This window comes from Leptonychotes weddellii, chromosome 4, assembly GCF_054177405.1.
Source record: "Leptonychotes weddellii isolate Sample4059 chromosome 4, ASM5417740v2, whole genome shotgun sequence".
Lineage (NCBI taxonomy): Eukaryota > Metazoa > Chordata > Mammalia > Carnivora > Phocidae > Leptonychotes > Leptonychotes weddellii.
Window position 1 is genome coordinate 27,636,722 of NC_138372.1, and position 18,052 is coordinate 27,654,773.

The 18,052-nt window shown below is 44.0% G+C and overlaps 1 pseudogene; it reads right to left on the minus strand.

Annotated features, from left to right (window-relative positions):
• Positions 1–9,674: 9,674 nt before the first annotated feature.
• LOC102747003 (U6 snRNA-associated Sm-like protein LSm3 pseudogene) lies at positions 9,675–9,989 on the minus strand (annotated as a pseudogene).
• Positions 9,990–18,052: the final 8,063 nt, after the last annotated feature.

Below are 18,052 nucleotides of genomic sequence, written 5' to 3' on the forward strand. Positions count from 1 at the left end.
GCATATAGCTGAGGACAAAGCACAGTAGATCAGGACACAAGGCAAGTTAGGAGGCCCTTCATGAACCATTATGAAGTCCTAAAAAGGAAGTCCTAACCCAGGTCCTAAAGAGGAAGGTTCATTTCCTCAGACAGAGAGGAACCCTGTCAGACCTAGAGATCTTGGTGCCATTTCCCTGACCCCCATGCATCAACCACACTTCTGAAATACAAGTCAGATGGTGTCCTCATTTTGCTAAATCCCTTCAATGGTTACCCAATACACTTGGTGTAAAATCTAGTTTCCTTAACAAGGCTCACGGCCTGAGGCCTGCCTATTTATCCTTCCTTCTTCCATAGACACTCTACACTTCAGCCGTACTGAGCCCCTAGCAATTCCAGCTCCAGCCCTCCACTAGGCCTTTTCAGGAGCGTCTCTCTCCGCTAGAATAGCTTCCTTCTCCAATTTGTTCTCCTAGCAAACTTCTTTTCTTTTTTTTGGTAAGATTTTATTTATTTATTTGAGAGAGAGAGCAAACAGGGGAGGGGCAAGAGGAGAGGGAGAGAGAGAGAGAATCTCCAGAGACTCCATGCTAAGCATGGAGCCCAACGGAGGGCTCAATCCCACAACCCTCAGATCATGACCTGAGCGAAACCAAGAGTTGAACACGGAATCTGACTGAGCCACCCAGGCGCCCCTCTCCTGGTAAACTTCTAACACCCGCTTCAAGACTGTCGTAAACATCTCCTCTGCAAAGCCTTACAAGCATCTTCCATGAGTCTGCCATTGGCTAGGCCCTGGATCCAGTAGAGAACAAGGCAGATATCGTGGAATTAAAATGCCCCTCATAGTTCCCTCTGCAGCCTCTGCTCCCGTCTAGGGTACCATCTCTTCTTTGTATTATCGCCATCTCCTCCACAAGGCTGTGTGGGTCTTGAGGATAGGACTTCTGTTTCATTCATCTACGAATCCCTATGAGGGAGCCCACAGAATGCATCAAAAAATGTTTGTTGGACCCACTTACTCACAAAGGATTCATCGAACATTCCTGTATTAGGGTCATACAAGGTGCTGGTTACACAACTGTGAACACACAGACAATGGTCCCTGCCCTCTTGACCAACAGAGCACTTGATTGAATGAATGATGGGTGAATAAGTGAATGAATTAATGAATCGGGAAGGAGTGTGCTCCTCCCCACAGGAATGAAGCAGCCCAGAGCAGGAGATATATAGAAGTGAGAAACTGGTGTCTAGGAAGTTTTGTTCTTTCTGATACACAGGAACTGGAAAGACAGCAAGGAGTTGAACAAAGAGCATGGAGTCTAGGGTCTGACTCACACTTGAACTCTGGATCCATTGCTTACTAGCCATGTGACCTTAGGCAATCCCTTAGCCTTAGCCTGTTAGTATCTCCATTTCCTCATCTGTAAAATGGGGATAATAATATAACAGGGTTATGATTCAGTGATATAATGCATTTAAAAGCCCTTAGCCTGAGGCCAGGCAGAGTTGGTTTTAGGAATTGGTACTTCCCATCACTTGCTCAGTGTGAGTGCAAATTCCGAAACACCACAGGAGAGCCTCCTGGGAACTTCATCTCCCTCCCCTGGAGTCCCAGCCCTGGTCGGGTGTTCTTACCTCAGACCCACGGAAGGTCTCTTCCCCTATCCAGCCCCACCCCCATCCCTTCCGAGTCTCCCCCTCCCTTCTCCACCTCTCCCTTCCCTACCCATTCTGGGTTTACACTTTTGCCTAAGTGCTTTCAAGACCAGGGGCGGTCTTATAGATCGGGGGAGGTGGCGGGAGGAGGGGCGCGGCAGGACGGGCCGAAGAAGGGAAAGAGTAAGAGCAGTGGTGTTTATTGAGGATGACACGCATCTCTCATATCATCTTCACAGCAACTCCACTTTACAGATGAGGAAACCGGGGCTCAGGAAGTAAACAGGACAGGTGGGATAGGAATCCAAGTGTCCGGACAACTCCAAGATAATCTTACCCTAGGCCACACGGCCCACCAGCTTATAATTATTAAATGTGTGTGAAATAAAGGTCAGTTTCCCTATTCCCAGGAAGAGCAGAGATTGTGTGCCCCCTCCCCCAGAACGCAGGTTTACGCTCCAACAGTGAGGAATAAACAAGTAAATAATAAACGAATGAGTGAAATCCCTCAGATACCCGTACCAGGAAGGAGGAAACAACCCTGAGGGAGGCGCCTAGCAGGAAGAAGCCGAGAGAATGTCTTCCCTGGCTGTGGTCTCCAGTGAGGGGCAGGGGAGAGGTCGGCCAACCCAGGCGGGCTAGGAACTGGCTCCGCTGCAGGGGGGAGTGGGGGGCGGGGAAAGTTGGGGGACAAAGGTGGGGAGGGGTTTTGGTTATCGTGGAAAATGGGATGAAGGGCGAGAAGGCCAGTGATTGAGCAGGGCTGGGAAGGAGAACGGCATCACCCGGTCCCCCCACCATGTCCCTGGGGGAGAAGCCAGAGACAGCCCCCCACTCCTGACTCAGCTTGCTACTTTTTTTTTTTAACGCTTATTTATTTATTTACGTAATCTCTACACCCAACCTAGGGCTCGAACTCACGACCCCCCAGATCAAGAGTCCCATGCTCCTTCGACTGAGCCAGCCAGACGCCCCTCAACATGCTACTTTTAAAATGTTGCAGGATCCCAAGCGGCCATCCTGAAGACTAGTCCGGAAGGGAGGATGCCAGGAGCGACCCAGGGCCGGCTGCTTCCCGCTCGAACCCCGGGACTCCGGCTTTTCTACCCGGGGGCGCTTCCTGCCCCGCCCCCTTCTCCCCAGGGAGGCCCGCCGTCGGCCGGTCCCAGCTCCCGCAGCTTACCTCGCAAGGCCCTCGTCGTCCCAGCCGGGACAGGCTGCCCGCCGCGCTCCAGGCTGCCCGGGCCAAGGGGCTGCTTCTGTTGCCCTGAAGTTCCCGCCCTGCCAGGAACTCCTCCGTCCCTCCCCAAACTAAAATCGTCCCAACAGGTTCCCAGGCGCCCGGCCCAGGGGGAGGGAGCCTGATGAAATCCCCTCCCCGCTTTGACACGCGGCCTGGGCCGGGCGAGGCAGCTCTGCGGTCTCACTCCCGGGCTGGCCCAGGATGAATGAGTCCTCCCCTCCGCCTGCCTGGGTCTGAGCCAGGGAGCCTGGGACAGTCTCTGATCTTTCTTTCTCTGTGGCCCCGGCACTGAACTCCATTCCTCCTCCAAGTCCTACCTTCCTGCCTACGTCTGAGTCTTCTTCCTTCCCCGCTCAGCGCCCTGGGGAAAGATCTCGGCAGGGTGGTCTCTGTCACTCTGCCTTTGGTGGTGCTGGCGTGGGAAGCCAGATGTGGCGCTGGACACCAGATTGGAGTGACTTGGTGACCCTCAGCAAAGATTTAGTCACAAGCCCCCTGGGTTCTACCAGACTGATTCTACCTTCGCCCCTCGTGAAATAGGTTTACCAGTTTCTGATTATTAATTCAATGCATTTTGAGAATAATTCCCATTGCACTAGGCCCTGGGGAGGGTTGATATGCCCTTAAGTACTTTTTGTAAATTAATTAATTCTCATTTAGGATTTGTACATCAGTTGCTTATGAACCTTGTTAATGTGAATCAGTACCTACAAAATCTCAGTTCTGGGGCGCCTGGGTGGCTCAGTCGTTAAGCGTCTGCCTTCAGCTCTGGTCATGATCCCAGGGTCCTGGGATGGAGCCCCACATCAGGCTCCCTGCTCTGCGGGGAGCCTGCTTCTCCCTCTGCCACTCCCCCTGCTTGTGTTCCCTCTCTCGCTGTGACTCTCTCTGTCAAATAAATAAATAAAATCTTTAAAAAAAAACAAAAAACTGAGTTCTGAGACTTTTTTTTTTTTTTAGATTTTATGTATTTATTTGAGAGAGAGAGAGCATGAGCAGGAGAGAGAAGCAAGACTCTCTACTGTGCAGGGAGCCCAATGCAGGACTCGATCCCAGGACTCTGGGATCATGGCGTGAGACAAAGGCAGACACTTAACCGACTGAGCCACCCAGGCGCCCATGAGATTTTCTTTTTTTAAGATTTTATTTTTAAGTAATCTTAAAATTTTAAGCCCCTGACATGGGGCTCAAACCCACAACCTTGACATCACAGGTTGCATGCTCTACCTACTGAGCCAGCCGGGTGCCCCTTGGTTCTGAGATATGAAGCTCATGCTTCTAGCTTGCAAAATTCAGAGCCTTCCCCTAAACTTGGTGAATTCACCAAGATCATGCCCCTTTGGGGCCATTGAATCAGTCTTTTTTTTTTTTTTTAAGATTTTATTTACTTATGTGAGAGAGAGAGAGAGAATGAGTGTGGGGAGAGGACAAGTAGACTCCCTGCTGAGCAGGGAGCCCAACACAGGCTTGATTCCAGGACCCTGAGATCATGACCTGAGCTGAAGTCAAATGCTTAACCAACTGAGCCACTCAGGCACCCACCCCCCCTCGAATCAGTCTTTGCAATGCTACCCGCCCCCACCCCCCAGCACCATCCCTTACCACCCAACCACCATCACGAGGCCTAGGGGATCTTGTCCCATTTGGATGTTCCATTTGAAATTTCTACAAATGCTTGTGTGGCCTTTTTCTCCAGCAGCTCTTAACTGCTCAGGCAAAGACGGTGGTAGGACTGACTCAGGTTTGAGTGCTACAGAAAGACAAGAGCCAAGTATCCTGCCAGCTCAGTGCAGCATCTGTGACCAAGATTGGTCACAGTTATAGGACCAGAGAAGGACATTTAACTGGGGTTGGGGGGGGCCATTAATTTCCCTTTCCTAAAAATTTGCGTTAGGGGCAGAAAGACTCTACTCTGTCTCTGCCTGTAGCTGAAATGAAAAGCAGTATATCTGGGAGCTACAGAGAGTTCCTCGTGTGGAGATGCAGAGTAAACTAACCTCCCTGCACTCTGAGCTTCCCGCATCGTTGGGCGGGGGTGGGGTGAGGTGGGGGGAGTCTTTCCCTCCTGTGTGTCTCCTTTACTACTCATATACAACACTTCACTTCTGACACTTCTGGTCACATGTGTAGAGGGTTTTTCCCCACCAAGCAATTCTCTGAGATACCATCTGGATGTCCTACAATTTAACTCAATTCTGACACTCCTACCTGGGGATAGCATCGGATCCCACAGATTAAGGGCTCAGTCCCACAAGCCTGTCCCCCGCTTCAGATGCCCAGTCGTAAGTACCTGGGTTACCCACAACATCTATCTGACATGGCTACAAATCAGAGGTTCCCATACCCCTCTGCTCTGTTTTTTTGTTGTTGTTGTTGTTTTTGTTTTTTTTTTTCCTCTCCTCTGGTTTGATTAATTTACTAGAGTGGCTCACTCAGGGAAATACTTACCATTACCAGTTTATTAAAGTATATGATAAAGGATACAAATGAATAACCAGATGAAAAGATAACATTGGGTGAAGTCTGGCAGAGTTTCAAGCACAGGAGCTCTGTCCCCATGGAAACAGAAGGGGTGTGTACCCCCCCAATTCATGGAGGGTTCACGGATCTGGATGCTCTCTGAACACCATACTATCGGGATTTTATGGAGGCTTCCTCACACAGGCATGATCAATTACTAACTCCATTTCTAAGCCCCTCCTCTCTCTATAGAAATGGGAGGGGCAGGGCTGAAAATTCCAAGCTTCAAATCGAGGCTCGGTCTTTCTGGTGACCAGCCCCATCTAGGAGCCATCCAGGAGCCCACCCAGAGCCACCTCAATAGAACAAAAGATGCTCCTAGTGCTCTTATCACTTAGGAATTTACAAGGGTTTTAGGAGCTCTGTGCCAGGAACTTAGGAGAGACCAGTACATATTTTTTTATTATCTCACACGCATCATAACACCTACCACAAAGTATTTAAATTATCGGTATATGTGTCTTTCTCTTTCCTCACTAAAGGGCATGCCCTGAGTTTATGAATTCTTCAAGAGCAGTAACCCACTCTGTTTCGTCTTTGTATCCATGCAATGACACCAAAGTCTGACACAAAAGTGTGAAACAATTGTTTGTTGAACTTTTGAACTCAGAAGCATCAACAGTTCCCATCTTTAGCAGGTGAAGTCTCCCTCAGTCACCAGCAGGTGTCAGGACATATCTCTGTAGCTTCTGGCCACCAAGCTTCTTGTCTGAATTGTGATTGATAGTGTGTGGTAAAACTACAGATGAGTCCCTAGAGGTGTGCAGTCTATGGAATAGTTCAAGGCCCCAGAGTGTTAGTTAGACCACTCAACAGGAAGCAATATAATCTAGGCTGCATAAAGTTACTCATTATATTCTTCCAGATTCCCTGGAGTATGTTTCCCAAATGCTGAATTCTGATAAATTCTGATAAACTGCAAATGTGAATATCCCAATAAGGTAGCTTTCCTTCTGGGATTTGTTATTATATGTCTAAAATATATGAAACATGAATTTTTTAAAAGGTATTCTGTTTATGAAAAAAGACATAGTAACCATTCACAGAAAACCCAGTACAGCAGACCTAAAAACACTAGATAAAATGTAAAAAAAAAATCCTTTTCAATTCATGACTAACCTTGGCGATATCTAAGGGATTCCTAGGAGAAAACAGGAATAAACTAAGGCTAAATGAACAAATCTATTTAAAGAAGACACACCCCAAAATTAAGAAAAGTAGGAAAGGTTGAGAGTTTTTATTATTGAAATATAATTGACATATAACATTATATAAGTTTAAAGTATAAAAAAGATTTTTAAAAATTTTTTTAAGTTTTTATTTTTTTTTAAGATTTTTTTTTATTTATTTATTTGACAGAGAGAGACACAGCGAGAGAGGGAACACAATCAGGGGGAGTGGGAGAGGGAGAAGCAGGCTTCCCGCTGAACAGGGAGCCCGATGCGGGGCTCGATCCCAGGACCCTGAGATCATGACCTAAGCCGAAGGCAGCCGCTTAACAACTGAGTCACCAGGTGCCCCTAAAGGTTTTATTTTTAAGTAATCTCTACACCCAACATGGGGCTCGAACTCACAACCCCAAGATCAAGAGTCGCATGCTCCACTGACTGAGCCAGCCAGGCGCTCCCAAAAGATTTTTTTAAGCATGTAAAAATATGGTCAAACTAACCAAAAGAAAGTTGGTATAGTTATATTAATATCACACAAAATAGAATTTAAGTTAACAAAGTTATCAGAGATAAAGAGGGTTACTATAAGTTGAAAAGGATTGTTACTTTTGCGTGCCTGGGTAGCTCAGTCACTTAAACATCTGCCTTCAGCTCAGGTCATGATCCCGGGGTAACGGGATCGAGTACCGCATCAGGATCCCTGCTCGGCGGGGAGTCTGCTTCTCCTTCTACCCCTACCCCCTGCTTGTGCTCTCTCTCACACACACACTCTCTCTCTCTCAAATGAATAAATAAAATCTTTTTTAAAAATTGTTACTTCTTCCACATCAGGAAATTAGGAAATTGGAAAGCTACTGTTCCAACTATTGGCTCCAAGAACACACCCCTTTAGCCAAGATCCGAGAGAAAAGAAGCCAGCGTCAGAGCTGTTGGTTCCAGAACCATGACATCCTAAACCCTCACATGGTGCCTCATTTCTCCCCCAGAGAAACTCAGTTCCAGATTCAAGCCCCCTAGAGTGTATCTGACTGGGGAACTTAAAACACATCCAGAGACCAAGCTCCAAGAAGGTCATGGAAGTGCGGTTTTAACTTCCCAGCCTCTGCAATGTAGGCAAGCTGGATAGTGGGGCTTAGTGCAGACGTTGAGCATGCTATCTACCCCATGTGTCTCAGATACTACCCATTCCCTTTTATTCAGTCTCTGAATGCTACTTTTTTAAAAATTATTTTAATAGGTAATGCATTCACATGGTTAAAAAAAAATTCAAACATCATCACCAGTAGACAATGAAAAGCAAATCTCTTACCTGCCTTTATCCTCCAAACCCCGCCCCCCTTTTCATCCCAAGAATCATTGATTTTTATCAGCTTCTTATTTATCATTCCAATGATAATCTGTGTGAATGTGTATATATAACCCTCTCTTTTGGTTTTACATATATGGGGCATAAAATGCACACTGTTTTTCTCCAGTCTACTTTTTTTTTGCTTATTTCATTTTTTTAATTGAAGTATACTTGACATATAATACTATATTAGTTTCAGGTGCACAACATAGTGATTCAACATTTATACGCATTATGGGATGTTTACCATGGTTAAGTATAGTTGCCATAAAAAATTATTACAATCTGGGGCTCCTGGGTGGCTCAGTCGTTAAGCGTCTGCCTTCAGCTCAGGTCATGATCTCAGGGTCCTGGGATCGAGCCCCACATCGGGCTCCCTGCTCGGCGGGAAGCCTGCTTCTCCCTCTCCCACTCCCCCTGCTTGTGTTCCCTCTCTCGCTGTGCCTCTCTCTGTCAAATAAATAAATAAAATCTTTAAAAAAAATTATTACAATCTTATTGACTATATTCCCTATGTCATACGTCATATCCCTGTGATTTATTTATTTCATAATTGGAAGTTTGTACCTCTTAATTCCCTTTACCTATTTCCCCCCACCTCCCACCTTCCCCTGCTCTGGCAACCACCAGCTTCTTCTTTGTATTTATGAGTCTGTTTCTGTTTTGTTTTGTTTTGTTTGTTCATTTGCTTTGCTTTTGTAGATTCCACATATAGGTGAAATCATGTGGTATTTGTCTTTGTCTGACTTATCTTATTTAGCATAATACCCTCTAGGTCCATCCATGTTGTCAAAAAATGGCAAGATTTCATTACCTTTTTTATAGCTGTGTAATATTCCAGTGTATCTATATATACCCCATCTTCTTTATCCATTCATCTGTGGATGGACACTTGAGTTGCTTCCATATCTTGGCTATTGTAAATAATGGTTTCATAAACATAGGGATGCATATATCTTTTTGAATTAGCGTTTTTGTTTTCTTGGTAAATACCCAGTAGTGGAATTGCTGGATTGTATGGTGTTTCTATTTTCAATTTTTTGAGGAACCTCCATACTGTCTTCTTTTTTTTAATATTTTATTTATTTGAGAGAGAAAGAGCATGAGAGAGAGAGCACAAGCAGGGAGGAGGGGCAGGGGGAGAGGGAGAAGTAGGCTCTCTGCAGGACTTGATCCCAGAACCCTGGAATCATGACCTGAGCCAAAGACAGACACTTAACCGACTGAGCCACCCAGGCACCCCAAACCTCCATACTGTCCTCTATAGTGGTTACGCCAGTTTGCATTCCCACCCACAGTACACAAGGCTTTCCTTTTCTTTTTCCATACTTTTTCCCCCAATCTACTTTTTTTTTTTTCCTGCATCTTGGTGATCACATTTATTGAAAGGGCTGGAAAAAAATTAAAATGCCCTTTAGCTTAAGAATTTTTGAGTTATTGCGCGCCTGGGTGGCTCAGATGGTTGGGCGTCTGCCTTCAGCTCAGGTCATGATCCCGGGGTCCTGGGATCGAGTCCCATGCTTCTCCCTCCGCCTTTCTCTCTCTCTCTGTCTCTCATGAATAAATAAATAAATAAATCTTTAAAAAAAAGAATTTTTGAGTTATCCACAAATCAACTCATTTCAGGAGTGGAAGAATCCTTGGTCATTTCTTAATATCAAAATTTACTCAGGTTTCTCTTTTGAATGTCTTCTACATTTAAAGAGGCAATCATACAAAAGCTCCTATATTCCATACGTGATAAATTCTTTGTTTTAACCAACTCTTAATGGAGAGCCAACTAGTACAACACCATCTCCCTGGACAAAAACCTTTGGAATATTCCATTTTGTTGATTTATATATCTCTTCATATGTTTCCTCATCAATTTCTATAGTAGTCACAGTTTCTTCCACATCTCCCGATATCCTATTTAAATGCTGATCATAAGCATGTAATCTGCCTCAAAGCTCTCTGTCACTTCTCATTTTCACATAAATTCGCTCATCCAGGCTGAGCCTGATGAGATCCAGGGGCTCTTCTACAGTGTTGGTAGTTTGTTGCTGGTCCACATCGTCTGCCATGTTTCAAACCCTCGCTCTTCCCCCCTCCAATCTACTTTTAATAGCTGATGAGAGAGAAGAGTCCTGGAGAACCCAACACCAGTTAAGGACAGTCTGATAACAATGAGAAGCCCATTTCTTTTTCACGCAGACTTGCAGACTTTGTTTTAAAAAACTTTTTTGGGGGGATGCCTGGGTGGCTCAGTTGGTTAAGCATCCAACTCTCCGTTTCAGTTCAGGTCATGATCTCAGGGTCTTGGGATGGAGCCCCACATCAAGCTCCATTCCCTCTCCCTCTGCCACACCCCCTCACCCCACTCATACATTCTCTCACTAAAATAAATAAATAAATAAATATTTTTAAAAATCTTTCATTTATTTCTTATAAAATATTGCAAAATATTTAAATGCCACAAAAATAAAAACAATAAAAAATGAAAGTTTCCCTAAAGTCCATTTCCAAAAAGTAACTAATGTAAATAGCTTGCATATCTATGTATCCATCTCCATCTATCTATCTATCTATCTATCTATCATCCATCTATCCCTGTGTGTATATATGTGTATAGTTTCTATAGCTTTGGATACCTTCTTCTACATTTTTCCAAGTTCTTCACTGGCCAGAGTGTTGGGTGTGAATTTGCCTCACAGTTCTGTTAGCTACTAAGACTACAGCTACCACCTTAATTAATCCCTTAAATCTCCTGTCTCTACTGAAACTCCTCAAAGTAAACAAAGAAGCCTGATCTAACTGTGTACTTGCTGCTTCTTGGTGGTAGACTCTTAAAATTCAAGCTCCTAGAGTCCCTTTTGGATTCTCCCAAAATTCTCTAAGCAATTCCTGCAAATGACTCTGCATATATTCCCTAATGCAGCAGAATCTTGTTTTCAGACTCCCCTTAGACTCCTCTCTCCTGATCACAGACCTGTGATCTTCCTGGGAAATAGGATGGGAGTCTGACCCAAGACAGGTTAACCAGCATTTTCCCTGAGATTCTTCAAAACAAAATTGGGAGGAAGATGCTCTTTTCCTTTCTGGAGGGGAAAAAAAAAATGTGACTGTGTGAGTCTGGAATTGCTGGAGGCCACAGATCTACTACCTTCATGGTGAAGTTGGATTTATCTTCCATAGCAATTTTATCATGTATTTTTTTAACAGGGGAGAGGGGCAGAGGGAGAAGCAGACTCCCTGCTGAGCAGGGAGCCTGACAGGGGGCTCGATTCCAGGACCCCGAGATCATGACCCCAGCCAAAGGCAGACATTTAACTAACTGAGCCACCAAGGCACCCCACAATTTTATCATGTATTAATAAATTTTTCTAAAATTTATAAATTTTTCTATCAATAAATTTTTATTAATAATTTTTCTAAATTTCTAAGCTTGCTGAGATACAATTGACATAATAGAGGCAAAGGCCAGTCAATTTTTTTTTAAATGTAAGTTCTACGTCCAACATGGGTCTCAAACTCACAACCCTGAGTCATGTTCTACTGTCTGAGCCAGCCAGGCACCCCCAGTCAAGTTCTTTATTATTATACAACAGGTAATATTCACTCTTTTGCCATATTCAGAGGTTCTGGGGATTAGGAAGTAGATATCTTTGGGGAGTATTATTTAGCCTACCACATAGGTTAATAATGGGAAATACCTTGTTGGGCTATTTTAAGCGTTAACTGAGTTAACTCACATAAAATTTGTACATATGTAGCTCTCAATGACTGTTGGCTGTTGTTTTTATTATTTGTTTCTGTAATGTATCTTATTGTTTTTTTAGCCATCTCATGTCTGAACACCCTTCTTATTTTGAGGAATAGTCCCATTTATGGGTCTCAGGGGAAGGGAAAAGCCCAACTTGTATTACAGAAGTTTGAAGGAAGACAAGCATTTGCCTTCCCTATCCCCTATCATCCAGGCCATGGGCCAATAACCAAGGTTTGGCCAATAAGATGCTCATGCCTGGGACACTAGAGTCTTGTAAAGACTCAATTTGAGGGCGCCTGGGTGGCTCAGTTGGTTAAGCGACTGCCTTCGGCTCAGGTCATGATCCTGGAGTCCCGGGATTGAGTCCCACATCAGGCTCCCTGCTCGGCGGGGAGTCTGCTTCTCCCTTTGACCCTCCCCCCCTCATACTCTCTCTCTCATTCTCTCTCTCTCTCAAATATATAAATAAAATCTTAAAAAAAAAAAGACTCAATTTGAGATTATTAAGGGCTGCAGCAATGGTGTCAAGAGTCTGGAAGCAAACTAATAATACATTACATGTTAATAAATTGAATTTAAAATTTTTTAAAGATTTTATTTATTCATTTGACAGAGAGAGACAACGAGAGAGGGAACACAAGCAGGATTCCCGCTGAGCAGGGAGCCCGATGTGGGACTCGATCCCAGGACGCTGGGATCATGACCTGAGCCAAAGGCAGACGCTTAATGACTAAGCCACCCAGGCGCCCCTGAATTTAAATTTTAAAAAAAGAGTCTGGAAGCAACAAATGTCCAGTGATGAGAGAAATGATCAATGTTATCTAGCCTTTTTTTTCTTTTTTTTTTTTTAGCTAGATTAATGGATTTCTGTTCTTTTTCCAAGCCTGTTTCTCCTGTTTTCCCTTCTTTTCTATAAGCTATGTAATATCCTTCTTTTTTTTTTTTAAAGATTTTATTTATTTATTCATGAGAGACAGAGAGAGAGAGAGAGAGACAGAGGCAGAGGGAGAAGCAGGCTCCCCGCGGAGCAGGGAGCCCGATGCGGGACTCGATCCCAGGACCCTGGGATCATGACCTGAGCCGAAGGCAGACGCTTAACCGACTGAGCCATCCAGGCGTCCCTGTAATATCCTTCTAATACATTCATTTTCTTCCTAAATTAGCCACTTTTGGCTTCTATTGTTGCAACTGACAACCCTGATTAATATCTATGGGAATTCTAGTGGTCTGCTGTTTGTGACCGTTAATTAACCTGACTATTAGACTTCCTGACAATACGCTCCCCCTGAAAGTGAGACACTGAAAACTTGATTAGAGCTATTTCATGAAATCAAAAATGTAAGAAAGAGACTATTGATTATGTTACCTACAGCAAGACAGGGAAAACATGGTTTACATTTCCCATATCAGAGCAAATTTTAAAATTCAGAACCATCATGAAATGCGGCAGGAAGCCTTTCTGCCTGTATCCAGCACTCTGAAACTGTTCAACACCTGGCTCAAAGAGATACTAATTTTTAACAAATGGTGCAAACACAACTGGATATCCAAATGCAAAAAAATGAAGTTGGACCCCTAGCTCACATGATACACAAAAATGAACTCAAAATGGATCATAGACTTAAATATAAGAACTAAAATTATAAAACTCCTGGAAGAAAAATAGGAGTAAAATCTTTGTGACCTTGGACTAAGCAATGATTTCCTAGATGTGACATTGAAAGCACAACTGACAAAAGAAAAAACAGGTAAGTTGGGCTGACCTCAAAATTTAAATGTTTGTGCTGCACACAATACCACCAAAAAAGCAAAATGAGAGAAAATATTTGCAAGATGGGAGGAAAATATTTGCAAAATCATATGTCTGATAAGGGACTTGTCCAGAATATATAAAGAACTCTTAGAACTCAATAATTAAAAAAAATAAAGCTCAATCAAAAATTGAGCAAAGAATTTGAATAGGTATTTCTCCAAAGAATATATACAAATGACCAATAAGCACGTGAAAATATGTTCAACATCATTCATCATTGGTCATTAGACAAATGCAAATCAAAACCACAATGACATACCCACATGTATCAGCCTGACCTCTAGGGAGGCAAAAGAAGAAAGGACACTGAGCTCAACCAATGATTGATGGCCAACCAATGGCCCCATGATTTAATCAATTATGCTTATATAATGAAGCTCCAGTAAAAACTCTGGACTCTGAAGCTTGGTAGAGCTTCCTGGCAGGCAAACATTGATGTGCCAGGAGGTGATATGCCCGGATTTCACAGGTAGAGGGCATGGGAGCTCTGTATCTGAGGCCCTCCCAAATTCTGTGGCTCTTCTTTGGCTGGTCCTGACTTGTATTGTTTATAATAAAACTGCAATATTAAGTATAGAACTTTCCTGAGTCGAACCATGAGAGACTATGGACTTTGGGAAACAAACTGAGGGTTTCAGAGGGGAGGGGGGTGGGGGGATGGGTTAGCCCGGTGATGGGTATTGAGGAGGGCATGTATTGCATGGAGCACTGGGTGTTATACACAAACAATGAATCATGGAACACTACGTCAAAAACTAATGATGTAATGTATGGTGACTAACATAACATAATAAAAGAAAAAAAAAAAGAAAAAGAACTTTCCTGAGTTATGTGAGTCATTCTACCAAATTTTCAAACCACAGTGGGGAACCCTCAACTTTTTAGCCAGTTAGCATAAATGGGGGTGGCCTGGGGATGGCTGAAGCTTGGGTGGCTTCTGAAGTGAAGTTAGTTTTGTTGGGGACGATGCCCTTTTTTTTTTTAAAGATTTTATTTATTTGACAGAGAGAGACACAGCGAGAGGGAGAACACAAGCAGGGGGAGTGGGAGAGGGAGAAGCAGGCTTCCTGCAGAGCAGGGAGCCCGATGTGGGGCTCGATCCCAGGACCCTGGGATCATGACCTGAGCCAAAGGCAGACGCTTAATGACTGAGCCACCCAGGCACCTCTATGTAATGGTTTTTAATTTTAAAATGTTGATATTTGCAATATGCTGGAAATACTATCCTTTGCAGTATTTATCTTAGAATGAAAAAATATTTACTTATTTTTAGAAGATTTTATTTATTTATTTGAGAGAGACAGAGAGAGCAGAAGCAGGGGGAGGGGCAGAGGGATAGGGACAAGTAATGGGGCTCGATCCCAGGACCCTGAGATCACAACCTGAGCCGAAGTCAGATGCTTAACTGACTGAGCCACCCAGGCGCCCCAGAATGAAAAAATTTAAATGTCAACTAAAACGTACGCACAAGAGCATGCAATTTTTCAAAACTGTTTTAAAGAATATGCAAGCAAAACAGTTGGTTCAATGCCCAGCATCTTTGTTGGGGTCCCACAGCAAATAACGGGAAGAAAAGTTGTGGGTTGAAAAGTAAAAGTAGCTGAATACAAGTGCCCCCATTGAAAGATACTTTCTGACTTTATTAAGAAGAGATGTGCTTAGCACTTGAGAGGCATTATCTCAGTTAATTCAGGTAATTGACCTGTGATGTAGGTTCATTTTACAGGTGAGCAAGCTGGGTTCAGAGAGGTTGTGACTGGCCTAGACGTACACAAAGTGGTCAATAACCAAGCTGGGATTTGAACCCACATCTGCCTGATCCCCAGATCTGTGTTGTTTTTGTTTGTTTGTTTGTTTTAAGATTTTTTATTTATTAGAGAGAGCGAGCAAGGGAGAGAGAGCACAAGCAGCGGGAGCTACAGAGGGAAAAGGAGAAGCAGGCTCCCTGCTGGGCAGACCCTGAGATCATGACTTGAGCTGAAGGCAGACGCTTAACCGCTTAACCGACTGAGCCATCCAGGTGCCCCTCCCCATCCCCCCAGATTTGTGTTTTAACCACATCATTCTGCTATTTGCAGGAGAGAAGAGAGGCCTCTGCTACATCCCATCTCTACGAATGGCAGCCAGCAGCAGTGGTCAGAGCCACACCAGCAGAGAGGAGACTCAGGGTCAGCTCAGAGAGGGATGGCAAGAAGACCCAAAGCATTGTGGTACCTGTTGCTAATACAGGCTGTGTACCCTAACAAGGAAGCAGAGTGTCTTCTGGTGGTCTTAGAAAATTCACCATTCCCATGCCACATTGAGAGTTAGGAAGGGTGGGCTCTGCTGTCCCGTCTTGTCCTATCTTGGGGGATGGAGAGTAAACAGTTGCTACCAGATGATTATTCCCCCTTTGTTCCATGCTCCTTTGACATTCATGGTATTTTGCTGGATCTCTTTTTTCTCCCTTTTGTCATCCTCTACCAACTTTCTATTTACATTCCCTCAGAAATAACACAATACAGTGGCTAAGTTCATGGACTCTGGACCCAGACTTTTTGAATCCTGGCCCTACTTCTTACTAACTATGTGATCTTAGATGAATTACATAAATTCTCCATATCTGGGTTTCCTTTTTAAAATCCCACCATGTAAATTTGCATACTTCTGATCCATTCTTTTTAAGAGCTGCATTAGATATACCATATTTTATTTTATTTTATTTTTATTTTTTATTATTATTATTTTTTTAAAGATTCTATTTATTCATTTGAGACACAGAGATAGAGAGAGAGCATGAGCAGGGAGAGAGGCAGAGGGAGAGGAAGAAGCAGGCTCCCCGCTGAGCCAGGAGCCCGACGCGGGGCTCGATCCCAGGACCCTGGGATCATGACCCGAGCCGAAGGCAGACGCTTAACCATCTGAGCCACCCAGGCGCCCCTAGATATACCATACTTTCTTCAGTCACTGCTTGAATGATGACTATTCTCTCTAATCTCAGTGGCCACTGTGAACAATGCTGCAGTAAACATCCTTGTAGATATAGTCCAGTGCTTTTCTTGTTTTCTTTTTTTTTTAAAGATTTTATTTATTTATTTGACAGAGACACAGCGAGAGAGGGAACACAAGCAGGGGGAATGGGAGAGGGAGAAGCAGGCTTCCCACTGAGCAGGGAGCCCGATGCGGGGCTCGATCCAGCACCCTGGGATCATGACCTGAGCCGAGGGCAGACACTTAATGACTGAGCCACCCAGGCGCCCCATCCAGTGCTTTTCTTTTATAGGATGTCTACTCAGAAGTGGGATTTGTAGATGAAAGGGTATGTTTTTATTTTTAATAGGTGTTGCTGAAATGATTTCCAAAAAGGCTATACTAGGAGCACCTGGCTGGCTCAGTCGGTAGAGTATGTGACTCTTGATCTCAGGGCCATGAGTTTGAGCTCCACGCTGGGCGTAAAGATTACTTAAAAAAAAAAAAGGCTATACTACTTTATAGCAATATATAATAAGCCCTCTTTTTCAGCAATCCCACCAGCAATAAATATTATCTAAATTTTTTAATTTTCACAATCTGCTAAGTATAAAGTGAAATCTTACTGTTACTTTAATTTGCATTTCCCTGGCTTTGGTGAGTCTGAGCACTCTAATATGCTTCTTGTGCATTCAGATTTGTTCTGTGAATTACTTCTTCATGGCCTTGGTCCATTTTTCTGTTCAATTCTTACTCCTCTTCTTGTCCATTTGCAAGAATTCCTATAATGTTATAAATGTTAACTCTTGGGTGGCTCAATCACTTAACCATCCAACTCTTGATTTTGTCTCAGGTCATGATCTCAGGGTCATGGGGTCAAGCCCCACATCGGGCTTAGCGGAGGGGAGGGGGTGGGGAGGTGTCTGCTGGAGATTCACTCTCTCTCTCCCTCTGCCCCTCCCCCCACACACTCTCTCTCTCAAATAAACAAATCTTTAAAAAAATATATAAATGTTAACTCTCTGTTCACTCTATTGCATTTTCCCCCCAAATTTTTTTGCCTGTTTTATAATTCATTTAAAAGGCTTCATTTAGGGCGCCTGGGTGGCTCAGTCAGTTGGGTGTATGCCTTTGGCTCGGGTCGTGATCCCGGGGTCCTGGGGTGGAGTCTCACATCAGGCTCCCTGCTCAGTGGGGAGCCTGCTTCTCCCTCTGCCTCTATCTCTCATGAATAAATAAATTATTCTTAAAAAAAAAAAGGCCTCATTTAGTCAAGTAGTTCCTACTTTTTTTTTAAAGTAGCCTCTACACCCAACATGGGGCTTGAACTCTTTATTTATTTATTTATTTGAGAGAGAGAGAATGAGAGACAGAGAGCATGAGAGGGAGGAGGGTCAGAGGGAGAAGCAGACTCCCTGCTGAGCAGGGAGCCCGATGCGGGACTCGATCCCGGGACTCCAGGATCATGGCCTGAGCCGAAGGCAGTCGCTTAACCAACTGAGCCACCCAGGCGCCTGGGGCTTGAACTCTTAACCAGAGATCAAGAGTTGCATGCTCTGCAGACTGAGACAGCCAGGCGTCTCCTACTTTTCTCTTCTAATAGCTGAATTTGCTGCCTTGGTCTA